Below are 27,429 nucleotides of genomic sequence, written 5' to 3' on the forward strand. Positions count from 1 at the left end.
TATAAAATTCAGATATTATAAATCCCTAGAGGTCACAGATACCATGCTGCTCTTAGACTGCAATGAGAGGGTACTCAGTCAAACATACTCAGTATATAAGAATTATACATCCAAGAATATTACCTCAGTTAACATAAAGCTATAGAGAGCCCATTCCAGCTATAATCAGATTATCCCCGACATTTCAGGATCCTCAAGATGAGCAAATATTTATGATAAGCTTGTGTCTCTTGCATTCTCTCTGTGTCCACTTTTAATTATTGACTTAGCTTATATAAATATATATTTTAGCAAAAGTCCTTCTAACATAGAAATTTCATATATATGTACAAGTAAAAGTAAAAATTTGCATAAAAATAATAAAAAAAGCCCATCATCTCTGAAGAGAAACAAACAATGAAACATTTTCTTGTTTCAAAACATTTTATAGGAGCAGAATTCCCTATCAGGCATAGATTTTTTTTCAGTTAGTTAAAAGATAGTTATTTCCCAGAGGAATTATATGTTGAAGTAGCTAACATCCAAGCTATTAATGTTAATGTAAATATTTGTTTTCATTATTAGTAAAAGAGTAATATAATTCAATGAAAAACAAAAGTGAAGTTTCTAAATACATTGCATTTTCATGTAATGGCAAAAGCACAATTCCCTAGAAATGGTGAATAACATTTCACTGATTAATATGTAGTACTACAAGAACCTCATCAAATTTCTGTAGTTTACATTACTTTGGAAACAATATTCATACAAAACTAAAGGAAATTACCTTCCATAATATCTATTTAATAAATTATGATTTGTACTTAATTTAATAAAGCCTCAATTTTCTTTCATTTTTTTATTAAATTCTTTTATTGGTACATTGTAGGTATACAACACAATTACATTTCTCATTGGGAATTGTACCTTTACATAATGCATCTTGGTTCTTATTTTTTCCCCATTCCTAGCCCTCCCTTCACCCCCTCCACCTTTCCCTATTTACAAAGACTTTATTTCCATTTTTTCCATTTCTCATCATTTTTCCTTTCCCTTCTTTCCTTTCCCCTGCCCCTCCCACTACCCCTACACCTTTGGACCTTTTATTCCTATTTTACATTATCGATTATTCATTCTAATAATTGGTACATTCTAGGTATACAATGTAATGACATTCATCATTGGAAATTTGCAGCTTTATATAGTCTCTCTTGGTTCTTATTTTTCACCCTTGCCCGGCCCTCCATTCAAACCCTCCATTCCTCCCTATTTACAAAGATTTTGTACCTATTTTTCCATTTTCTCATATTAATCCCATTCCCTTCAATCCTTTCCCCTAGCCCTCCCACTTCCTTCCTCTTTGCCCCTTTTCTTCCTATTTCACATTATCTATTATACATTTAGTCCTTATTTACACTTTCACTTTCTCACACTAGAGAAACTATTTGGTATTTACACATGTGTGTCCTATTTATTTCATTTAAGAGAATGGTCTCAGCATGCATCCATTTAGCTATAAATGTCTCTAATTTCTCATTTTTTATGGCTGAGTAGTACTCCATTTTATAAAAAAAGCCCCACATTTTCTTTATCCAGTCTCCAGTTGATGGGCATTTGGGCTGTTTCCAAGTTTTAGCTGTTACAAACTGTGCTACTATGAACATGGGCACACATATATCACTGTGGTATGATTCTTTTAATTCTTTGGGGAAGATTCCCAGCAGTGGAATAGCAGGCTCAAATGGGACTTCCAGTCCTACTTCTTTGAGGTATCTCCATACTGATTTCCACAGTGCTTGCACCAGTCTACCCTCTCACCAGCAGTGGAGCCAGGTTCCTCCTTCCCCACAGCCTTGCCAGCATTTGTTGTTGGTTGATTTCATGATAGCACCCATTCTTTCTGGAGTGAAGTGGAATCTCAGTGTTGTTTGCATTTGAATCCCTTGAATGACCAGTGATGTTGAACATTTTTTCATGTATTTATTTGCTATTTCTACTTCTTTGTCTTAGAAATGTCTGTTCATTTCAGATGCCCATTTTCGGATTGGGTCTTTAAATTTGGGAGGTCTGATCTTTTTAAGTTCTTTATAGATTCGAGATAGTAGACCTTTGTCTGAGGAAGAGCAGGTGAAGAATTTTTCCCACATTGTAGGCTGTGTCTTCACACTGCTGGTGGTTTCTCTTGCTGTGCAGAAGCTTTTTAATAAGAAGACATCCCATTTGTTGATTGCTTGTGCTAGTTCACGGGCAACTGAGGTTTTGTTCATAAAATCTTTTCCTACACCGATGTCTTCAAGGGTTCTACCTAACCTCTGTTCCAACTGGTTCAGAGGTTCATTTTAATATTTAGATCTTTAATCCATTTTGATTTTAGTTTAGTTCATGGTGAGAGATACAGGTCTAGTTTTAATCTTTGGCAAGTTGAAGCCCAATTTTTCCAGCACCATGCTATCTTTCCTCCAGTGAGGGAGTTTGGCTCCTTTATCGAAGATGAGATGGCTGAGTGTGTTTGACATTGCTTCTGCATCTTCTAGTCTGTTCCACTGGTCCTCAAGTCTGTTACTTTGCCAGTACCATGTTGTTTCTATCACAGTAGCTTTGTAGTATAGTTGCAGGTTGGGGATTGTGATACTCACTGCCATGTCTCTGTTACCTAGAATTGCTTTTGATATTCTCGGTCTCTTCTTGGTCCAAATGAATTTATGGATTTTTTTTCTTGAGGTATATGAAGTATGTTGCTGGGATCTCAATTGGAATTGCATTAAATCTATATAGCAGTTTTGGAAGTATGGCCATTTTCACTATATCAATCCTTCCTACACAGGAGCAGGGCATGTCTGTCCATTTTCTGATAACATCTTCAATCTCTCTTTTCAGACTGCCATAGTTTGCAGAGAAGAGGTCTTTGATTTCTTTCATTAAGACGATTCCTAGATATTTCAGTTTTTTGGATGCTCTTGTGAAAGGAATTATTGGCCCTATTTCTCTCTCAGTGAGTCTGTCATTGGTGTAGAGGAAAGCTATTGATTTTTCTGTGTTGACCTTGTATCCAGCTACTTGACTGAATTTGGTTATTAAGTCTAGAAGACTTTTGGTGGAGTTCTTGAGGTCTTCTATATAGAGTATCATGTCATCTGCAAATAATGACAATTTGACTTCTTCATTTCCTATCTTTATTCCTTTTATTTCTTTCTCTTGTCCAATGGCCATGGCTAATGTTTCCAGAACTATATCGAACAAGAGTGGTGATAGTGGACATCCTTGTCTTGTTCCTGATTGTAGTGTGAAGGATTTCAGTTTTTGACCATTTAGTATGATATTGGCTGTTGGTTTTTCATAGATGGCTTCTATCAGTTTGAGGTAGAGACCATCTCTTCCAATTTTTTGTATGGTTTTTATCATAAATGCATGTTGGATTTTGTCAAATGCTTTTTCTGCATCTATGGACATAATCATATGATTTTTGTCCTTGGCTCTATTGATACAGTGTAATACATTAATTGATTTTCATATATTGAACTATCCCTGCATCCCTGGGATGAATTCCACTTGATCAGGGTGTATTATTTTCTTGATGACCTACATTCTGTTTGCCATTATCTTATTAAGGATTTTTGCATCTATGTTCATTAGTGAGATTGGTCTATAGTTCTCTTTTTCAGTTGGGTCTTTCTCTGCTTTGGTGATCAAGGTGATGCTTGCTTCCAGGAATGAATTTGGGAGCATTGCTTCCATTTCAATTTCATTGAAGAGTTTCAACAGTAGTGGCAGCAGTTCCTCTCTAAATGTCTTTTAGAATTCAGCAGTGAAGCCATCAGGGCCTGGGCTCTTCTTAGGTGATAAGTTTTTAATTATGCTTTCAATTTCATTGGCTGATATTGGGTTGTTTAGAATTTTTAGGTCTCCTTCATTCAGCTTTGGTAATTCATATGTATCTAGGAATCTGTCCATTTCTTCTGTGTTGTCCATCTTATTGGCGTATAGGTTCTGGAAGTAGGTATTGATGATCCTCTGGATTTCTGCTAGGTCTGTTGTAGTTTCACCCTTTTCATTCCTAATGGCATGGATTTGGGCCTTTTCTTTCCTTTTTCTGACAAGGTTGGCTAAAGGTTTGTCAATTTTGTTGATTCTTTCAAAGAACCAACTCTAGGCTTCATTGATTTTTTGTATCGTTCTCTTAGTCTCCATTGCATTCATTTCTCCTCTGATCTTTATAATTTCTTCCTTTGTATGAGCTTTGGGGTTGTCCTGCTCTTCTTTTTCTAGAAGCTTGAAGTTCAGCATCAGGTTGTTTAGTTGGGCTCGTTCTGTTTTCCTAATATGTGTATTCACTGGTATGAATTTCCCTCATAAGACTGCTTTCATTGTGTCCCATAGATTCTGATATGTTGTATTGTCATTGTCATTTAATTGAAGGAACTCTCTGATTTCTTCTTTAATTTCCTCTGTGACTCATTGCTTATTCAGAAGTGTGTTGTTCAATTTCCACATGTTTATGAAATTTTTTGAGTTTCTTTTGCTATGGATCTCCAGTTTCATTGCACTCTGGTCTGATAATATACAGGGGATAACTTCAATTACTTTGCACTTACTTTAACATGTCCTATGTGTGAGTATGTGGTCTATTTTGGAGAATGACCCATGTGCAGCTGAGAAGAATGTGTATTCTGATTTTGTGGGGTGCAAGACTCTGTAAACATCTGTTAAGTTCATTTGTTCAAGAGTTCGATTGAGTTCTAGTATTTCATTACTTATTTTTTGTCTAGTTGATCTATCTATTTGTGACAGTGGGGTGTTGCAATCCCCCAGTACAATTGTATTAGTGCATATATGGCTTTTCATGTCTGTTAGTATTTGTTTTATATAGTTGGGTGCACTAGTGTTTGGTGCATAGATATTTATGATTGTTATCTCTTCCTTTTGGCTTCTTCCCTTTACAGGGATGTAGTGTCCTTCTTCATCTCTCTTAATTAGCGTTGGTTTGAAATCTACTTGATCTGCAAAGAGGATAGCTACTCCTGCTTTTTTTTAGGTTCCTGTTGCATGCAATATTGTTTTCCACCCTTTAACTTTCAGTCTATGAGTTTCCTTTTGAATTAAGTGTGTTTCTTGTATGCAGCATATTGTTGGATTTTGCTTCTTGACCCATTCTGCCAATCTATTTCTTTTGATTGATGAATTGAGACCATTAATGTTGATGGTTATAACTGAAACATATTGACTTGTCATTGCCATGACTTTTTCTTTTTGTTGGGTTCTCCCCCTTTACATTTAATTTCTTGTCATGCCAGATGGGTTCATTCTGCTTTGCTTCCTGGGGTTGTGATCCTCAATGTCTGTTCCTAGGATATTGTGTACAATTCTTTGGAGTGCTGGTTTGGTATTCAGGAAGTTCCTAAGGTGCTCTTTGTCATGAAAGTATCTTATTTCTCCATCCATTTTGAAAGATGGTTTTGCAGGGTACATCAATCTGGGTTGGAGGCTGTTTTCTTTTAGGGCTTGGAATATGTCACTCCAAGCTCTTCTTGCCTTGATGGTTTGTGTTGAGAAGTGTGCTGTGATTCTGCTTTCCTTTGTATGTGATTTGTTTCTTTTCTCTGACTCCTTGGAGAACTTTGTTCTTCTGTTGAGTTTCTGGAATCTTAACAATTATATGCCTATGTGTAGATTTTTTTTGATCCAGGCTATTTGGAGTCCTATATGCCTCACTTATCTGTATGTCAAGCTCTTTTCCCCTGCTTGGGAAGTTTTCTGCCATTATTTCTGTGAAGAGATTTTTTATGTCATCTGCACTCTCTCCTGTTTCTTCATTACTCCAATCAGTCTTATGTTCTTCTTCTTTGCATCATGTAGCAGCTGCTGGATTGATCTCTCATGTTCCCTTATAATTTTGAAGCAATTTTTCTTTTCCTGGTCACTAATGGCAATCTTATCTTCTATATCTGAAATTCTGTCCTCACATTGGCTCATTCTGCTGTGTAGATTTTCAATGGAGTTTTTCATCTCCTTGAAATGTATTTGCATCTGTTTCATGGATTCCATTTGTTTCTTATGTTGGGATTCCATCATGTTCCTGAGCTCCTCTCTAGATTTATTAATCATGTCTTGCATTAAGGGCACAATTTCTCCTGTTATCTGAGAAATTATTTCTGATTTCATTTTTTCCAGATCCCCTTTTGTTGCCAGTTCAGTGGGTCCAGGTGGTTGAGTATCAGAGTGTTCCATCTCATTTCCCTTTGGAGTTGCTGTAGGTAATCTGGAATTCTGGTTTTGAAACTTATGTATGTGTTTTCTCATTTCGACTGGGGTGGGGGGCTGTTAGCACCTGCAAGGATTACCTCCTCTGAGCTGGGTGAGGTGGGACAGGGGCCAGGAGCAGTGGCAGGGATGGTGACCCAAAAGCCCTTTCCTGTGGGCTGGGAGCAGCCGGAGGGATGGTGGCCGGGAAACCCCTTCCTCTGGACCAGGAGCAGTGGGATGGTGGCTTAGAAGCCCCTCCCTCTGGGCCGAGAGTGGTGGGAGGTTTGGTGGCCCACAAGCCCTTTCCTCTGGGCTGGTAGCAGCGGGAGGGATGGTGACCGGGAAGCCCCTTCCTCTGGACCAGGAGCAGTGGGATGATGGCTCAGAAGCCCCTATCTCTGGGCTATGAACAGTGGGACTCAGTACCTTGCTCTGGTGGTCTGGTGTCCTCTGTGCCTTGGTAATGTGGAATCAGGTGGCTGCCTGTCTGCAGTGGGGTGATTCGGTGTCTTCCGCGTGACTCAGGACCTCGGTAGGGCATGCACAGACACGTCTGTCTGTAGTGGGCTGATTCAACATGTGTTCCGCATGACTGGGCGCCTCGGCAGGGTGTGAGCAGACCTGTCTAGGTCCTTCTTCACTTTGAAAAAAGAGAATAAAAGAAATAGGAAAGGGGTTAATGTAAGGCAGAGGAGAGTAAAAAGAGTAAAGAGAAAAAAGAGGAAGTGTAGAAAAAGAAGGAGGAGAAATTGGCATTTGATTGTATCATTTTAGGTATAATGTCCACCAGCAAAAGCAACCTGTCAAGTCCTGCCCAGTTGCTGTTTGCTCAGTACACTAAATGGATGGGTTTTGATTATGTACTCAAGGGAAATTATTTTTTTTAATTAACTTTCTTGACACTAACTTTACAACTTTTCATCTTTTTAAAATTCTTTTTTTACTACTTGAATTCCCATTCAAAACTTTGTGCATATTCATAGCTCTTACCCCATTGAAAAGCCTTGCACCCAATTTATTGATTTTCATAATTTATCCTTCCACATCAACAAAGACAATGAGGAAACCCTTGAAATTCCTAAAGAAAAGTTAAGGGAAAATATACCTCCACCATTTTTATAAAACATATGAATTCATCTTCCATTTATCTATTCTAAGAAGTCAACTAAAACATACTTTCCTATACTTTGTGCCTCTACCTAGAATATGACAGACATTCAAATTAATTTCTCCTTTCAAAATGTTAATGGCTTGTGAAATTGGACTCAGTGAGATAGTCTGGCCAACTATATAAAATTTTCCTCCCATCCTGATTTGTGAAAGATAGACAGGCTTCTCTCTGTTTAAAAGATATGTGATGTGTACTTCATAATAATCAGAGGCCTCTAAAAAATTTTAAACTTTATTATTTACTTGGTATAACCTATATTAGATTATTGAGCCAAGTTAAAAAAATCAAGAAAAATCTGAAATATTATAATTTTAAAGCAAAATTATTTTAATATTGAAAATTAAAAACAAATGACTCTAGTCTTTACATATGTCTCTTCTTTATATAAAAGAACAAAAAATTAGATTTATTTTATTCATCAATACAAATATAAATTTTGAAGTGGTATGTAAAAGCATTTCTACTTTCAGAAACAAAAATAAAGCAGAGAGACACGATTTCAGGGAAAAATGACATATCAGCTTACAAACTCCACATAAAATTGCACTGTTCTGGAGGGAAGTCTCTTAATTTGCACAGCATCATGCAAATGAAATGAATGTGAAGCAAAGTAGCTGAGATTTGCAAATTTTCCTGTTAATAGTGGGAATGTTGAGGTCAAGATATGATTTTTATCTGAATTAATTTTTATATAAACATTAAACTAGTTTTCATAAATTATCCCACAAGCTACCAACTAGAAAAAATCTTTTTTATCAGTGGGTAGTATCTCTCAAACCAGCAATAGTTACAGCTATAAATAATACAGCTGGATGGATCTGCCATTAAGAATACGAGACTCAACAAAATTTAGTTCTTCTGGGAAAAGCCTTTACCCAATCTGTCAAGTTTAAGGGAAAAAGCAGTCTATCATTGTTGCTCTTTTAGGAGGACTCTTTTATTTAACTCAATATAGATGCAAATAAAATAGGCTATCTGAATTATAACATTGTATAGGTTCTGGGTAGCCTTGGATCTATTTCAGGTTAAACAAAATTGAATGAATATCAAACAAATGAGTAATAATATAAAATTAGTTCCCTCAACAAAAGATAGTATGGAACTATTTTCTCTGCTGTCTCTTCCTTCTTGCACCCAGTTCAACCTGTACAGTGAGTAGGACACCCACAATTCTACTGGAATCCCAGTGCTATAGATTAAATATATGCATCTCTCCAAAGTTCATATGTTAAATTCTAGTCCCCAATGTTATGGCATTTGGGGGTGGGTCATGAGTAGGACTACAATCCTTGTAATAGAAGCTCTAGAGAGCTTCTTTGACCTTTCCACCCTGGTAAAACTCAGGAACCAGTGGCACCGCATGAGCCAGGAAGTAAGTCTTCATCAGACACCAAATCTACTTACTGGCATGCTGATCTGGGACTTCCCAATCTCCAGAGAGTAAGAAAAAAAAATCCTTTTTCTCATAAGACACTCAGTCTTATTCCACTTGATAATTATATGCATACACACATCTGTAATTTATTATCCAGAAAATGTTTGGTGAGCACTTTTATGTACCAGACACATTGCTAGGTTCTATTGTGGGATATAAGTGGGTAAGATATGAGAATTATTCTTTGAATGTCATACATATATAATTCACTACTTTACTCCAAGGTAAAGTAACTAAAAAAATTAGGGTCTACCATCTTAATGATACATTTTGTTCTATTTTTGCCTTTGTGAAATTATTTTAAATATACTGGGACTTCATGTACACCATCCATTCTAAAATATGCATTGTGCATGTGCAGTTAGTGATAACATACAGAAAAAAAATATTTTCTAGTAAGTATAAAAATTACCATTTAATTAATAAATGACATACAAGTTAGTTGTATATGTATTATTCATTCATCAATAAACAGTGGGTATTTAAGGACAAAGTCAGTTATTACTTTAACTGTGAGAGGATACTTATCACAATGTGATGAATATTTTCATCCTCTATCTAAGTCTTGAAAGCAGAACTGTCATCCATAAAGCTCACTCAAATTCGGGCAAGGAACAAATCAATATATTCTCAGGATCTCTTTTGTGTTCATGTGCAGGTACACACACACACACACACACACACACACACACACACCACTTTTTTTAAAATAGCAAGTAAAATGAAAATAAATGATAATTTCTTTACATCAGTTATAAAATAATGAATAAAATCTAGATTAAAAGTATCCCCTGAAAAAGTCACATCCATTTTAAAAAACTTCCAGTGTAACATAAATTTTTATAATGGCTTATTTTAGATTATTTCAACATAGATCAACTCAAGATACTTTGATCTCTCTTGTTTTTGGTAAATTTGTCCTACTCCTTTACCTGTTTTTCTTCTTCTCTTTACAAACCTCTGTCCCAATTTTCCAGTCTTCCTCTTTTATCTCCTTTTTCCTGTCCTTATCACTTCATCTCCTTAATATTTATTCTGCCCCTTTCAAATTGTTCCATCTCTCTTATTAAAAAATTATTCTATGCTTAGTCATTTTTTTTCACTGTGACGAAATATCCAATATGTACAACTTACTGGAAGAAAGATTTATTTCAGCCCACATTTTCAGTCCATGGTCGGCTGGATCCAAGGCAGAAATAGTGTGGTAGTGTAGGGAACAGGGGAAGGGGATGTTACCAGAATCTCTGCAGTAAGTCCTAGTCTCCTGGGAGCCATGGCAGCACATGGCGAATTACAGGAAAGGTAGAAAAATGAGACTGAGAAGAAGCTGAGCTTTGGGCCTGATCAGTGCTGCTCTGGGCGGCAAAGACGAAGGTCCCCAGTTTACCGCACCTTTTATTCAGTACTCAGTACATTAGGAGAAACAAATGTAACAAATGACTTGCAGAGAGTTCAGTACATCCACATAAACAAGATGGTAACAGTCCAAGAACAATGAGGAACTAAGTAGATGTTTGTTCCTCCCAGGATGTTTTCAGCTCCCAGGATGTTTCTTGTCCTGGAGAGTCACAGGCAGCATCACCGGATCATTGAGGTCTCAGCTGTGACCGGAGGCCAAAATGGAGTTATGTCTCGTAATTCCATAGCTGGGCTGTAGGCAGGAGAACTAGGTTAACCAAATGATTTTACCCTAAAATTATGTAGCATTGCTCCTGACATATCTCCCTTTCTTTTTGTTTTATGTGAAGGTGTTTTAGCAAAAGCAAGCACACCCAACAATGGCTTATCCCTATATATTTTGATGATCGATAGTGTGTTTCAGTGGCTTAGCTGTCTATAATAAGCACAATTTCTCTTAATTGGGGCTGTAAAAGGATTTAAAATCTAATTTTTTTTTTAAACATTGTTGGCTAAAAAACTTAAAACTTTTGTTGAACTCAAATAAATATTGTCTTCAGTTATACTTTTCTACTGGGTGTTTAAGACTAAGTTACCATGAGACCTATATTAAATAAAATCAACCTCTTGCTCTCTAGCAAGGTCAATGGAATCTCTGCAGGCACTGTCTTCGAACCATGCATAGAGCCTCTTAGCTCCTCTGTCAGTGTCATCCATCAGGATACGTCACGGCCTTGCTTGACCATGTTGCCTTCTGTGAAAGCATGGGAGATTTTTTTCCTCCAGGTGACATTCCTTTGGCACACTTTCTGTTGGCTCTTTACTGTTTTGGTGTTCAGCAACCTCCCTGCTCAGGACATTGTGTGACTCACCAAAAATGCAGGATCTTGGAGATGGTTCCCTCATGACCTGGATCCTTTTGCTATTGTTGTTGACCTTGGAGGGCCAGGGCCAAAATATTGGCTGCCTTCTTAGCCCAGACGTCTCTTCAATTTTGGTCTCTAAACTTTGGTTGTTGAACACCCAGAAGAGAAGATCAATAACATTAGCATCCTAAGAGGAGTAGTGAACTCAACTATTATAATTTTACCTGGATACTAAGCATTTTGGAATAAAAATATAGTTAAACTGTTATTATTGCCAATTATGGTTGTCCTTGTGATTGGATCCCTAAGTAGCTATCTTTTTATAGGATGTCATCTAAGGAAAATAAATCAGCCTACAAGTGTGCCTATTATCATAGGTGCTGGAGCATAAGAGAAGGGCAAATATCTGAATCAAAAGGTTATTACCATAAACAATATGTTGAAAGACCATTACAATTAGAGGGCATGAATACATTTTGTACACCAGAAAAGGAGCAATAATCAATATCACAGTTATGTTCTCCAATGTAGTTTGGTACCAAAAGCATCTTTCTAATAACACTCTTTTGTTTATGCCACAGAAATTAATCTTTTGAAAATGACCAATGTAGACATATCACAATAACATTTTTAGAACTTAACCAATATGAACATTTTATAATAACATATTTAGAACTTAAACTTCAATGATAACCAACATAATTAATTTATAATAACATAGATAATATTTATTGTGGTGTGTCTCCCATAAGATTATGAAAATTACTAGGAGTCCATTCAGTGAATTAAATCCAGAATAATTATTTTCTGGGCAGCCGCTTCTTTATTCACCGAAGGGAGTACCCACGGTCTCTATGTACTTTGACAAATAAATCTTGATGGCACTTTGATCAGTTAGCAACCTGGGGGAAGAAAGGCATGCCTTTAATTTAATAATATTTATCTGTAAGCCAATCCAATAATAGGTGAATATCTTTTAAAGAAAATTTTTTTTTTCAAAAGGTGGAAAGGACAAGAGAAAAAAAATTTGAGCTCAACTGTACAAATGGACAAACACACAACAGACAAACATATAAGACAATTTATAAAACTAGAGTGCACTCAAATATATTTGGCCAAATCGAATTATAATATCCCTTTTATGATTTTTAGGTTTATAATTGTATATAAGACTGGTCAAAAACTTTTGTAGTCAATTAACAGAGATCTCTTGAGATTAGAATCAGAAGGAATGAAAGCGCTTTTATACCTGTATATATAAAAAGAACATTTTGAAGTTGTCCTCCCCTTTTTAAATTTTTTACCATAAATCTATAATTATTATTCCTCTTGGGGCATCATCTCAGTCCTGGACCCTGCCATGGATTTGTTGGTTGTCACTGGTAAAGTGTGTCCCTGAGGTGCAGCTGGTTCATCACTCTCAGCCAGGGTGTTATCACTCATTCTCCGAGATGTTGGCGGTTCCACCAGCATGACCCATGGTCTCACGTTCTAGGAGGGCAGCCACAAGGTTACATTGTTATCTGTCAGGACACAGGTGAAACCTCTCCCCCAAGTTATTAAGGCAGGAGCAATCTTTTGACATATGGCCTTTTGTAATCTTAAAAACAAGTTTAATAATTTAGGTTCTAAGGTAGAGCAGACCATAGCTCCTTCCAGTCTTTGAGTCAACCAAACTGCATAAGAAGAATCACTTAAAATATTAAGAGGTTGGGGAGGGAAGTTTTCAATCACAAATAAAATGGCTAGCAACTCTGACCTCTGAGCAGAGTGGGCTAAGGCCCAAATGGGGAGCGTTTGGGGGGAGAGATGATCACCCCTTTGCCTGGCCTCACTGAGAATGGTACCTACACGTTCCCATGCTATTAAATTAGTTATCCCTTCCTGGGGAAAAGATGGCATGTAGATTTGTATGTCTGTTAACAAATCTATCACAGCATCCTTAGGTACTGGGTACATAGCTTGCTTTAACAGCGACTTAAGTAATTTGGCAAAGTTACGCTGCTCTGATGACAGAGACTGACCCATAGTTGTAACTCAGCAAAGATAGAAAATTACCCCCAGCTGGACACACTTACCACCAGTGTCTCTCGTCCAAGTCCAGAAATCGTCCTGGAAGATCCATGTGCTATCTCTTTCACTCTGAGTTTGTCTCACAGGTGACTTCACCCCTGGATCCAATTCACATCCAAGTTGGGCGCCAAATGTAGGGAATAGGGAAAGGGGACATTACTAGACCCTCTGCAGTAAGTCCTAGTCTCCTGCGAGCCATGGCAGCACACGGCAAATTACAGGAAAGGTAGAAAAATGAGACTGAGAAGAAGCTGAGCTTTGGGCCTGATCAGTGCTGCTCTGGGCGGCAAAGATGAAAGCCTCCAGTTTACCGCACCTTTTATTCAGTACTCAGTACATTGGGAGAAACAAATGTAACAAATGACTTGCAGAGAGTTCAGTATATCCACATAAACAAGATGGTAACAGTCCAAGAACAATGAGGAACTAAGTAGATGTTTGTTCCTCCTAGGATGTTTTCAGCTCCCAGGATGTTTCTTGTCCTGGAGAATCACAGACAGTATCACCGGATCACTGAGGTCTCAGTTGTGACCAGAGGACAAAATGGAGTTATGTCTCAGAATCCCACAGCTGGGCTGTAGGCAGGAGAACTAGGTTAACCAAATGATTTTACCCTAAAATTATGTAGCATTGCTCCTGACAGGTAGAAAGGCCTGGGTAGAGCACAGGTGCTCATCCCACGGCAACCAGGAAGCAGAGAGAGAAGGGAAGAGTCAGGGACAAAAATACAACTTTCCTTGACCTTCCTTCCATGACCTACCTCCAAAAATATCCTGCGTCCCAATACCATATTTAGCTGCTGTACTCAGCAATGGACAAATTAGCTGATGAGCCCCTATGATTCAATCATCTGCCATACACATGAGGATTTTGAAATATGTATTATATCTAAACTATTATAGTCTGTTTTATGTTGTTGATGAGTGATACACCAATAATGAAATATAAATTTTAAAAAGTTTTAATAAAATATATGATTGTAAAATGTCACAATAAATGTATTCAGCAGAAATGTAAAAGAATAATAATTAATAATAACTACTCATGGCTTAAAATATATACTTAAGAAATTGCCCTATATTCTAAAAAAGATACATACATTTAAATCTTCCAGTCAAGCTTTAGTTATGCAAAATTAGTTCATATATAAAGCCAATAATCCATATGAAATATATTAATACTCATAAAATACACACATATATTATGATGTATAGTAAATTACAATTTCTTAGGTCAAGACACCAGAAATGTCTGGCTGATCTTTCTAGTTTCAGATCTCTCAGGTGATTGTAATCAAGGTGTGAGATGGGCTGCCATCATCTGAAGGCTTGACTGGGGCTGAAGGATCCACCCACTACCAGGGAGGTGTGTTCACATGTCTACTACCTCATATTGGTTGAGGTCAGGAGTCTTCAGATCCCTTTCACATCTTTTCTTGGTGTTTGAGTATCATTACTACATGGCAATTGGTTTTCCACAGAAGGAACAGTGCAAGAGATATGGTCTAGATTTTGGTTGATATCAATGGCATGGATAATATTAAGAGGATTCTCAATGTTATTTTAATTTGCATTTCTCTAATGGCCAGAGATGTTGAATATTTTTTCTGTATCTAAAGGTCATATACTTCTTGTTTTTCCCAAAAGAGTTAAAGACATCATATTATAGTGATACAGGCATAGTTATGTTTATAGCAACACAATTCATAATAAATCTTGGAAGTACTCTACATGTCCATCAACAGATGAATGGATAAAGAAAATGTGGTATTTATACACAATGGAGTATTATTCTGCCATATAGCAAATACATGGGAATCATTTGTAGGATCACAGATTTATCTCAGGACCAATATATTAAATGAAATAAATCAGACATACAATTTTAAATATCACATGGTTTTTCTTATATAAGAAACCAAAATATAAATAAGGAGCAAAATAAATGATAGCTAATAGGAAATACAGAGATAGATCTTTTGCAAATGGGAAGTGAACTGAGAGACGGAGGAAGGAAAGAAGGAGGAAAGGATAAGGAAATTTTAAAAAATAGGATGTGTTATGTATGTGTAACAACTCTCCGTGAGGAATGTAATTATTATGTACTGCAAATATGTACTAATACAAAAACAAAATTGAGGAAAAAAGGAGGTTTCTCAAATTGCCATGAATTCTACTGAAAAACATTATTTCTTCCTTAAATATGTGGGAAAAATTGGTGTTGTAATGGAAAAATGGATCACTATGTGGGGAATACTTTTATACTGTCAGATTTATGCCTTGCAGATCACTGTCTCCCTATCACAGGCATAGTGTTTTGTATATACATGATATTCATGTAATGAACATGGTATCACATTGAAGGGTTCAATCATATGACAGCAAATAATGGACCCAAATGAATAAAAGCTGAAATGCTATGGACTCAGGTTTTTTTTGGTTTTTTTTTGTACCAGGGATCGAACTCGGGTCCTTGAGTTTGGTCAGCAGGCAGCAAAAACTCTGAGCTAAATCCCCAACCTTAGACTCAGTTTTATTCTCTCCAAATATATGTTATCTCCCAGGCTGTAATACCTCATTGTAACTAGTAGATAAGGCCTTTAAAGAGGTAATTCACTAAGTCATTCCTCACTCAGTCTTATGGAGTTAACAAACACTAGAATTGGGAATTAAAAAGCAAATCATCCTTCAAGGCTACAAAATTAAGATAACACACCAGGGTAAAAAGCTAAAAAGTCAGCACGGCCTTCAAAGACTATCTAGTAAGTGGAGATAGAAAAAACCAGAGCTAAAAAAATATATCAAAATCAAACCCAGTGAGGCAGGAGAATGATCTATCCTGATCCAAAACTCAATTAGAAAATATCCCACGTGGTAAGGGGGAAGGGGTAAATTCCAGGTGGTGAGGGACAAACACATGCACAGAATAGTCATTAATGTAACTTTGTTAACTTTACTTCATTGCAATAGTAAAAATTGCAACCTTAGAGGGAGGCAATGATGATAATGAGATATGTGTTATCTGAAGGGCACAATGAAAAGAGCAGGAACAATTAAAACTACATCTAAGTCCTGCCTCTCAAACTCAAGGTCCCAAGTTCCATTACCAGTACAAAAAAAAAAAAAAAAAAACTACATCTACATAAGGTCCAGGATATAGCTCAGTGTCACCATCCCTGCTTTGCAAGCACAACATCCTGAGTTCTATCTCCAGTACCCCAAACAAACAAACAAAAACAAATTACATCTACATGTGGTGATATCAAAAGACTAGGTTCCTGGCTACCCAACAGCTGCTACAAAAGCTGTGCACCTGGAACTTCTGTCCTCCATTCCCCATGATGCATCATAAGAATAAAAGCCTTGTTCCTGTACCAAGATGATTTTGAGTGATTCTTTTGAAAGAGATCACAAGAATCCTCAGACTCAGTGACAGTATCTGGTGAAAGACATTCTAGCAAGCTAATGCAGATTGCATTGCCATGAATACAGAGGGAACAACAGGTGGAATTGGGTTAACATGAAGGACTGGGAGATAAATTTCAAACAAGTAAAATGCTACTTTTTGTTGCTTAATTTCATGAGTATTCAATATAAATATCTGTTGGAATATGAAACATGCCTTTTATGTATTTTGTATAATATGCTTAGTTCTATAGTACTGAGTTTAAGTATGAAAGAAATACTGCTACATAGCCTAATGGTAGAGAATCACAGCGAGTATAAAAGCTGCTGGCTTCTTCTTATACTTTTATACAGTTTCTTCATGTGTTGTATGATAAAAGTACAAACTTGCTTCAGACCAAATAGCAAAGAAATGACTAGTTAAGTAATTTAATGTGAGAAATGTGACAGAAATTGTTCATGAAGCACAAACACACCCCCTGTGATAGCTGTCTGTCCCTAACAAATGCAAAATGCTACAAAGATTTATTTTTCTATTTTATATCTTCTCCATATTCTTAAGTTTGTGACATTATTTAAACATCTTTTCAGTAGTCAAGGTTTCCCCCTTATAGTTCTGCACTTCCTGACTACATCATACCATAATAGTTTCCATTTGTGACCTTTCTTACTATAATAAAATCTTAGCCCCATTCTCAAAATTTATCCAGAAAAGTTGGAAGGTTTAACAAAAATGTATATTGATTCTTCCAGGAAATGTATATGAGTGGCCTCCCAAGAAGGAATCTTTCATTTAAAAAATCCATTAATTTAAAAGAATTAGTTTGAAAGTGAGTACATTACAAACTATGAGAATTCCACACAATAAATATCTCAGAAAAAGAGTCTTTAGCATTCACAGTGTGTGCAACCTAATCAGTTGTCTACATGTTTAAAATTTAGAATGCTCCCCTCCTTTTATTTAAGTTTTTATTAATATAAAATTCCGTACAACAGTTCAAGACTGCTACTGTGAATGCCAATTGTTTACCTTTCAATAGTTATTTTTAAAAATACTCATCACTGAAAGATAATGATAATTCATTACTCCATTTTTGTAGATATTCCATTATGTTCATTGTTATTTTGAATTTTCATTTGTGTAGTTCTGGTATTTAAAAATCAGGCCTTGGCCTGGGGATTTAGCTCAGTGGTGCTGCCACCTGCCTTGCAACTGCAAGGTTCCGAGTTCAATCCCTGGTACCAAAACAAAACAAAACAAAGCAAAAAAATCAGGCCTAAATCAGGCTGTTCAAAAGCTTGCAAAACAGGTGTTAAGTTACAAGCTTCACAGAGAAATTGAACAAAGGATAAGGAAGTGACTCATGTGAATTTATAATATGAGAATATCATTCTACATTTTTCTAAAAAATTCTATAAACTTATTTTTTGTTTCAGAAGTTAAAAACTAAACTCTTATTTTCATTATCTATATTCCCTCTGCTTCAATTCTTAGGAAAAATTATTGGCATTAAATTTTTTCTACTTTTATGTAAAATTTATTTTAGAAAGAGTACTGTAAAGTCAAAACAGAAATTTATAATTTAATTTCTTTTTATTAAAATATATATCATCTGAATTGATAAAATATGTTAATGCATAAAAAAATCTACCATAGAATCTAAAACATTTGTCATTATGAAAAGGAAAATTGAAGCTATGCTTTTTGATCAAAGATAGTATCTAAGCTCTTGTATTACTTCTACAAAAGACTGTTTATATTACTGAAAACACATAAAATTGGGAGAAATAGTCATACCCTCAGTTTTCTGTTTTTCCCAACTTGCAAAAGTTTGTTGCACATTTTCTTTTCTTTCTTTTATTTTTGGTACCAGGGATCAAACTTGGGATCGTGCACTTGCGAGGCAGGTGGCAGAATCTCTGGGCTAAATCCTCGGCCCTTGTTGTACAATTTCTAGTGGATAGTTAATATTTATCCCACACCAAACAATTAAACAAGGGAAACATCCCCATGAGCAGGGTCTTATAGGCCTAGACCCAATTAGGTAGCTCACACACTCATTAACTCCCAGTCCTGTTAAGATTTCAAGCAACAGTGAAATTCTGCACATTTCAATTTTTCTGATTAAATCCTATGTGACCCTTGATTCTGACTATCAACTTCTATCTGATTAAGAAAAAACTAACAGATTAATATAGCACACTTCTAGGTGTGTTTTGGGGTGATTTTTTAGAGATGACTTGAAAGTAAGCCTGCAAACTGAGCAGGGAAGATCTACCCTGATTGTATGTGACAACATCTCAAAAGCTTGCACTCCATATCTAAAGAAAGGGATCAAAAGGAGTCAGCCTGCATTTGGAAAAGGTTCCTTCTGCTTGAGCAAAGGCATCTCTTGCTACTGCTATTGCCTGTGGACCTCAAACTCCAGTTTCTTCAGCCTTTCAACTCTCACTCATACCAGCTACTCTCCAGGGTCTTCAGTCTCAAAAAGGTGCTGCCTCCTTGGTACCTCTTGCTGTATAACTTGCAGCTTCTTGGGCTTAGCCACTAGTGGAATTTCCTGGATCATATAGCTTTCCAGAGGGCAGACAGCCATTGTAGACTGTCCCTCTTCAGTAGCTTATTCTGTAAACTTATCCAATAAATCCACTTGCATATTTATCTGTCTTACTACCTATCTATACATACATATACATATTTCTATTGATTCTGTTCCTCCAGAGAACTCTAATCAATTCACTATGTAAAAACTAAATCAACTCTTATTTTGTTAGAATATGAAAGTGTAAGGATAATTTTAAAAAAATCAATGTATTGAATATGGTAAAACAATATTTGGGGGAAATGTAAATACGTAAAAGAAAATAAGCTTATAAATATGACCACAGGAAAAAAGGAAAGTGATAAATAAAAGGGAAGAAGTAATAATTTAGAATCAGCTTCATACTTAGTTTTTCCCCAGTGCTGGGGATAGAAGCCAGGTCTTCAAGCATGAGGGGTGATCACTTTGTTATACTGGATATACTTCCAGGGTGACAATTTCGATTTGAAATAACTCATATGTTTGGAAGGTGATTGGCTTATAGGGAGATTATTACTGGCCTGTTAGGAGGTGGGATACTGTTGAAAGAGGTAAGTCAGATGGCTTGACCTGGGAGTGTACATCTCCTCTTTCCTTGCTTCCCCCTTGACTCTCTGCTTCCTGATCACTAGTTGTGGTGAGCCCCTTCCAACATGCTGCTTCTGCTCTGTAGCCAACTGACTATGGAATGAAACCCCCACAAACTGTGAGCCAAAATAAGCCTCTCCTCCTTGAAGGTGCAGGTATTGGGTATTTTGTTTCAGCAATGAAAAAGTAACTAAGACACCCAGCTGCCAGCTTCCTATTTAAATGAGTAGAATCACCAGCTGATTTCTAGTAGTTTTGATATAATGTTCTTGGTTATATTTTTCCTATAATGACTTTGTGGCCCCTGAATAATTTCATCAAATTATTCCTATGACATTCAGATACATTACATTGAAGAGACACAGGTAGAAGGCTAATGTTTTTCAAGACCTTAATGTATTCATCTATCTACCCCATGTCTTTGTTTATACTTTGCCTTTCTACTGGCCAAGCATCCTTATCTTGAATGTTTTCTAGAATAGATAAAAATCTACTTTTTTTCTTGCAAGAGTAATAAAGATAATGCCTCTCTGTTTTGTGTTTGTCTATTAAAAAAAACCCTCTTACTGAACATTTTAATCAGTGTTAGCCACTTTATTAAGCTGGTATATCAGGACTTACAAATCTGTAAAGCTCTATATCCTATGCTCACAAATGGTATGTAAGATCTATCTGGAGAATAAAAGGAAATGTGTTCCACTGCCTTAAGTGACAAGTAACTTGTTTCTTATCCATTAATTTCCTTTTTGCATACCAAAGTTAGCAACTGAGCTTACCTCAGATAATCATGGTATCAATTTAAGGAGATAATATTTTCAATATTTCTAGAACAAGGTGTAGCAAATTTTAATTGTTAAATACTTTTTAGGTATTACTTTTGTCTTTATTTGCATCCTTTCATATTGTATAGTGAAATCAGTCCTATTCAAATCACATCAGTGGTTGAAAATATGTACTTTCCAATAAAGCATTTCATAGCTTTGTCTCACTTTGAATGCAAGCATTACTGAAAGAAGAAAAAGACAAATTCAAAGTTGGAATAGTGCTCTAGGGTGTGACAGTCTGAAGCCTACACCAAAAATTAAATAAATATAACATAATGTAAGAGAGGAAAAAGAAAAAAAATGGATGACCTAGAGAATTAATTAGGAAAACAAATTACAGGATTCAGTGATTGTTGGGATGACAGAAGACAATAGAAGGCTCCATTATAGTGGCAGGAGACTACTTAGTGTGTAACTGAAAGATTAATATCAAAGTAAGTGGAAGCTCTTGTAATGACATAGAACACTGTAATCCACAAAACGTCTCTGGCTTAACTAGCATGTGTGTACTGTAATATAATACCTTTTTTAAGTGTAAAGAATCTTTAAGCAAAATAAAAATAATAGTTATGCTTTGAGCCATTCAGTTGAACATTTGCATTAATTTCACTAGCTTTTTGGATCTTTATGGTAATCTATTTTTTTATTCATTAAGTTTATTGATACATTTTAGGTATACAATATGATGACATTCATCATTGGGAATTTGTACCTTTACATGATATAACTTGGTTCTTATTTTTTCCCCATTCCCCTGCCCTCCCTTCAACCCCTCCAACCCTTCCTATAATGGATAATGTGAAATAAGAAGAAAAGGTAATCTATTTTTTAAAAATTTAGAGTAGTTGTCTAAGTTAGATGTTTTATTCAACATTCACAAAACACATTTTATTTATTCATTACTAGAGTAGAGGATTTTCAGAATTTATTGCTGTTATTTAAAATCCATTCCCCTTCACTGAGTGGCACCTCTGTGTTACCTCATTCCTAACACGTGCATTTGTTCACATGAGAACATTTTAAAATAATGCTCCACATATGACCAGTGTTAGAGAACACCTCCATATGCTGTGCAGAAGTAAATCAGTTTCCTTTGGTAAACATTATGGAAAGCTATAAAAGAATGAAATGAGGGATAAACAAGAACTCTAACAAAAGGCCCAGAAAAATATCTTGATAATAGCTATACAGTGATGCCATGGGCTCAGCTAGTGCAGCAATCTAAAGAACTTAGCTGGGGTGTAATATGCAGGAAGAAGCCCTGGGAGCAAGGGGAAGGGAGCTACGGGACAGAGGGCGCTAAGAACTATAACAGTACCTTCATAGTTGAGAAAGGCATTGCAAGCTATATACAGAAACAAAATAAGTCATAAAAGAAGAAAAACAAACCCTGTTTTCTTAAACAACCATAAAAAATGAGAGTTATGGATAGCTCAGCACCATTTTAGGATACTCAGAGGTCCACTTGGCCCTATTCAATAGGAAGTGCATTTGCTGGCTCTCCAGTGCATGCACACCTGACTCCCTTCACACTTCTTTTCCTCTGGTAGTCTCCTGTGAGTCCTAACAATAAGGCTAGGAGCTCCTCTTATGTGGTCCACAGCACCACGTGAGACATACTTTCTCTGGTTTTGCCCAATAAAAGTTCTTATTATTGACAAATCATAATTACCAATTTATCTTTCATTTTCAATTAAGTAAAGCTCCCTTAAGGTATAGAAAATCCTTTTGTTTCCTTTGATTCACTGTTGAATCAATTAATCAATTAATCAATTAATAATTATTATTCAGTGCTATCTTGCATACTCTAGAAAATGTGGTAAATGAAAGATACGTAAAAATAGGGAAAAGATAAAATTATCTAATTGCTGATACTGTAATTTTTAAAACTTAAAAATCCACTAAGCTCTATTAAATAAGTAAAACAATAATACAGTAGGAAAGGAGGCTCTATCAAAATTTAATATCTCAAATTTGAACAGCATTTTTACTTCCCTTTAAAAAATCTGTAATAGAATTTGAATGCTAAAGAACATTCAGTATATTTTTAATAACTTTCCTTTGTAATGCATTTATGGAGAAATTATAGGATTTCACAAAAATTGAAACTGTATTGAAGAATACATAGGGTTTAAATAATTGAAAAGTCAACAGTGTTTTGGAGTGGACTAAACTAGCTTCATAAATTCTCCTGATATGAATTGTTTCTAAAATTCATAAAGAAAAATAAATGTCCAAAATATTATTTCCCTTCATTTATTAAATTTTATTTAATTTTAAATCTATTTTTATAAGTAGCTTATAATTTTCAAATCAAATATAGGGTCTCTGCTTTTTAATAACTATGTTTAATCTCACAGAATTATGTTATTAGTAATTAATCCATTTTATACCCTATCACATTATATACTGACTTTACTATTGCTTATTAGTTTCTTTTTTCTTTCATTTATTTATGTTTTTACTTTCTGTTTTCTTGATATATTCAGTTGTACTTTTTACTATTTTTTAAATTTCAGGGGTGATTCAGAAGTAATTTATTGTATTTGTCTATTTTATTTTTATCATTATTATTGATACATATACTTAATTTTAAAACATATATCATACAATAGCTTATGTTCCCTCCAATTAAGGGGGGAAAACTCTAACTGTATTCATTATTTAGTCATGTAACACTCTTTTTTACATCTTCACAACATTTCTATTACTAACAAAACACTTTTACACTTTTTAAACTGTCAATTTTGTCAGCATATTTCTTTATTATGAACACATCCATTCCATTGCTTCATTACTGTTATACTTCTGCTTATTAAAGTTAATAATTTAGCAGTTCTTTCAATGAAGTATTTATTGTGTGTACTGAGATCACTGATAATTTGTAAGTCTCAAAATGCAGTTAATTTTATTTCAACTTTACCTTGCCATCTTTCTAGGATATAGATTCCAACCATACTTCAGTCATTTGGACTAATCACTGCTTCCTGCAACATATTATTGACTTTAGCAAATATTATTTTATTTACTCCAAGCGAGAGCAACATTTATTATTCTACTCAAGCTTAGTCAATTCAGGCAGCCATCATACACTGATGACTGCAGTCTTCTGCTATTACCCTTTATCTGGAAACTAGTCAGAATGCCATGCAAAAAATAATTCATTCCCCATTCTAAAACCTCAGCCAGAGAAGGGATGTTGTTGACAAATTCTCTTTGTTTCTTGCAACCCAGCAGATTGTCTCTGAAGTAGCATCAAGCCTACATTTTTATACACTTTAGTAAATTCCTCTGTGTTTAGAACTGCTGTCTCCTGTGTCCTTTCATCATTTAAATGGCCTGGAAAGCTACATCTTTAACAAGGCCATTTGCCCAGTTTTGATTTGTAGATCAGAAATAGCAGAGGCTTTTCATTACCTAGCCAAGAAATAAAAGCGCCACTCCAGATGCCATATTCCTGGGTATTCTATCCTATCAAATAAAAGAAGGTTATGTTGTCCCCAACATTGCTTTATCACCTCTTTTTTGAGCCCTGGTTCCAAGACCTAGGGCCAAGCCTTTCCAACTCCATGACAGGTCTTCCTTCTCAACCTGATCACCTCCCAGCCCTGCAAAGGAAAAGAATTATCCACATGCCTGCATCAGCTCCTTTTCTCCCTCTATTAAGTATAAATGTGTTCTGTTCAGAAGGGAAAAGTACGTTATCTCTTTGATATAGTATCTATAGTTCAACATTCTTTCTAGTGGTATCAAAACACACAAGCTTAATAAAATATTAGGAGTGAATCCATAATGTAAAGCAAAATATAGAAAGTAAAATAAAAATGAATTTAAGGTCTTAAGTATAAGCCTTTTTAAAATTTATGGTCTTCTTAAGACTATTATTATTCTTTGTTTAATACTGTACATATTCTAAGAAATAGGTCAGGCAATTGTTGTGTTGAGTTTACCTATAGAGTTTACCTACAGAAACCAGATGATATACAGTACTACACATCCTGGCTAAATATGTATATCCTATGGATATTATTTATTATTTTATTATCATATATGATAAACTATATATATATAGTATATATGATATTGTTCCCAGTGCCATGCTGAACAAAATAACATAAAATTAAATCAAGCAGAAGAGAAAATAATGCAATCAAGAGATGCTGTAACCACGAGGTGTATGAGGCTGCTGCCAGTCTAACACGGCTTCCTTTTATTTTGTAAGGATTGCTCTATAAGTAACAGTGAAATGCAGCAAACTAAATGAATAAATCAGTAACATAATTGTTTATTATCATCATCAAATATTACAAACCCTACTTAATTTTGCTATAAATTTCTAGGACTGGTATTCCAATAGCTTTGCACTACTGTTACTACAGTCAAGTGAATACCTGTGGCACTATAATGTTGCCATAGGTAGTGTCACTAGACAATTAGAATTTTTAGCTCCATTATAAGCTTATGGGACCATCATTTTATATACAGTCTATCATTGATTGAAGCCTTGTTATGTGGCACAAAACTGTAACTAAATATGTTATTTATCATTCAAAAGTAAAATTAAATTATTTCATTATAGATATAAAATAGGGGTATTTATTTCATTTTATTGATTCACTAACTTGATGAAATAATATAGCAGAGTTTCTCCAACCTTATCCATGTTAAATATTATCTCATTAACATACAAAAATGAAGAATTAGTGTCCATCATGGATGTTTTCATGGAAAATGGGTATATAAATAAGGAAACACATTTTCAGCAAGGACTGCAGTGATTTTGATCTTAGTATCTGATAGGCAATCAGATAATCATTGACAAATACAAATTAACTAGCACAATAGCTATAACATATTAAAGATCCCATAGATGCTAATGATTAATGTTATTTTAATGCACTATGAAGGTGGAACTATAATGTGCCATGAATAGTACCTGAAGATTCTTCATTAGTAGAGAACAAACACCGTTATTAGCCAACAATGGCTGCATAGTGACTACTGCTTGGTTCTTGCCCTTTTCTATGTCCCTTTATAATTAACTTATTATCTCTGTGCTGAGTGTCTGATTATATTCCTCAATTTTCAGTCTCACATTCTTCTACTGTAAATATTGATGTATTCATGTATAATCTCATTTTATTTGTATTGCTTAAAATTATGTCCTTAAGTATTCAATTATATGTGGACAACACAAAACTTAGCAATTTCATATATGCTTCTCTGCCATTTGTGTTTCTATATGCTTGGAACAATGAATAGATTTGAAAGTCTTTTGATTTTTCAAATACATAAGAATGGCTTCCTTTTCTTTGCTCAATTTTTCAATTTTATTTTTCTACTACAGAAAGTCTTTTCACTGAAAGTAAAGTAAAACTAACCTGTTGATATAGGCAGTTTCCTGATACATGCTAAGTTCTCACTGCAAATGATATCATCATATTAAAATAAAACTAACATATTTGCTTGCTTATTAGATAATCAAGTAAAAAAAGAGATAATCAAGTAAGCTGTATCCTTGATTTCCTATGAATTGATAATAATTAGAATTATGAGATTTATCTTGATTTCAAGCAATTTTTTAAATGGACCCACTAAAAAGCATAAGTAAAATTAACTTTATGTGACTTGTAACAATCACCCACAAGTCATTTTGGGTGAGAAATGAAAAGGCAATGGGTAAATGATCATTTCTTTGGTGATAAGTATAGTGACATATTAAAGTGAAATTTTAAAAAACTCTTATGATTAGTTACCATATTAGAAAATTTATGTATGAAAATTTATATTAAGGTGATTATTATGCATTCATTCAAAACAGTACAGGAAGGGAATTTTTCAGGTCTGAGCTAAATGTGTTATGGTGGCGGAAAATGACTTGTCATGAAATAGTACATATTTGGAAAGAGAGAGCAATGAACCAGAAGTAGGGTGATGAGTGTGAAAATAAAAGGAAAGACCAGAAGGAGATTTCAGTTACTTCACAATTGTGTGCAGACTTGTCTCTGCTATTAGTCTTATGTGTCTAATCAGCCTGCACTATGCTCAGGAGTTGGTGAGCACCTGGCCTTATATACTGCATAGGAGATTTTGAAAGAATTATAAATGAGATCAATACCTTTTGAAATTGACCTTTTGCAGGAAGAGGAATTTAAATTATCTGCTAATGTTAAATTTTACAATGTCTTTTTTGTTTTCTAAATTAATGTTGAACATGTAAACAATATTTTAGGATTAAGATTCTAAACCAAATTGGAAAGCTTAGTCAATTATATTCTCTTTTGAATATCCTATAACATGAGATTTATAAACAATCTTCTAAAATTTCTATTGGTTCAATATCCTCTTCATTTTTATGGGGAAATATTGAAAATTATGTATATCTAAAGTACATATGCACATAAACAACAAGTTTTTACTGTACTGAAATTAGAACTTGGTGAAAGTTGGAATTAAACAATTCCACAACAATTCCACCTAGAGTCTACAGCCATATCACGCTGAACATACCCAATCTGGTCAGAAATGGACCTAGAGCCCATTACAGGGTTAGAGAACCAAATAAGACAATAACACCTTTTTCATCAAAATTTGGACTTAATTATTAAAAACACTGAAAGGTAGAGAATGTTTTCATATAATTTGGTGTGGTGTATGCATCAAAAAGACCAGTGCTGGTTGCTCAGTACATCACACTATATAAATCTTTTTATTTTGGCTCTTGTACCAGTCCTTGTTCCAGAAACATGAACCTAGTTTAAACTATGGAGTCCTCACTAGAGATCAAGTCTAATAAATCTTCAATTTCCTCATAGAAAAATAATAATTTGACTTTATGTAGTCTAGAAGAAAGCTGAATGATATAGAAG

This window comes from Heterocephalus glaber, unplaced genomic scaffold (genome assembly GCF_053883595.1).
Source record: "Heterocephalus glaber isolate CG9 unplaced genomic scaffold, H.glaber_assembly_v1.0 deba00001497, whole genome shotgun sequence".
NCBI classification, from domain to species: Eukaryota; Metazoa; Chordata; class Mammalia; order Rodentia; family Bathyergidae; genus Heterocephalus; species Heterocephalus glaber.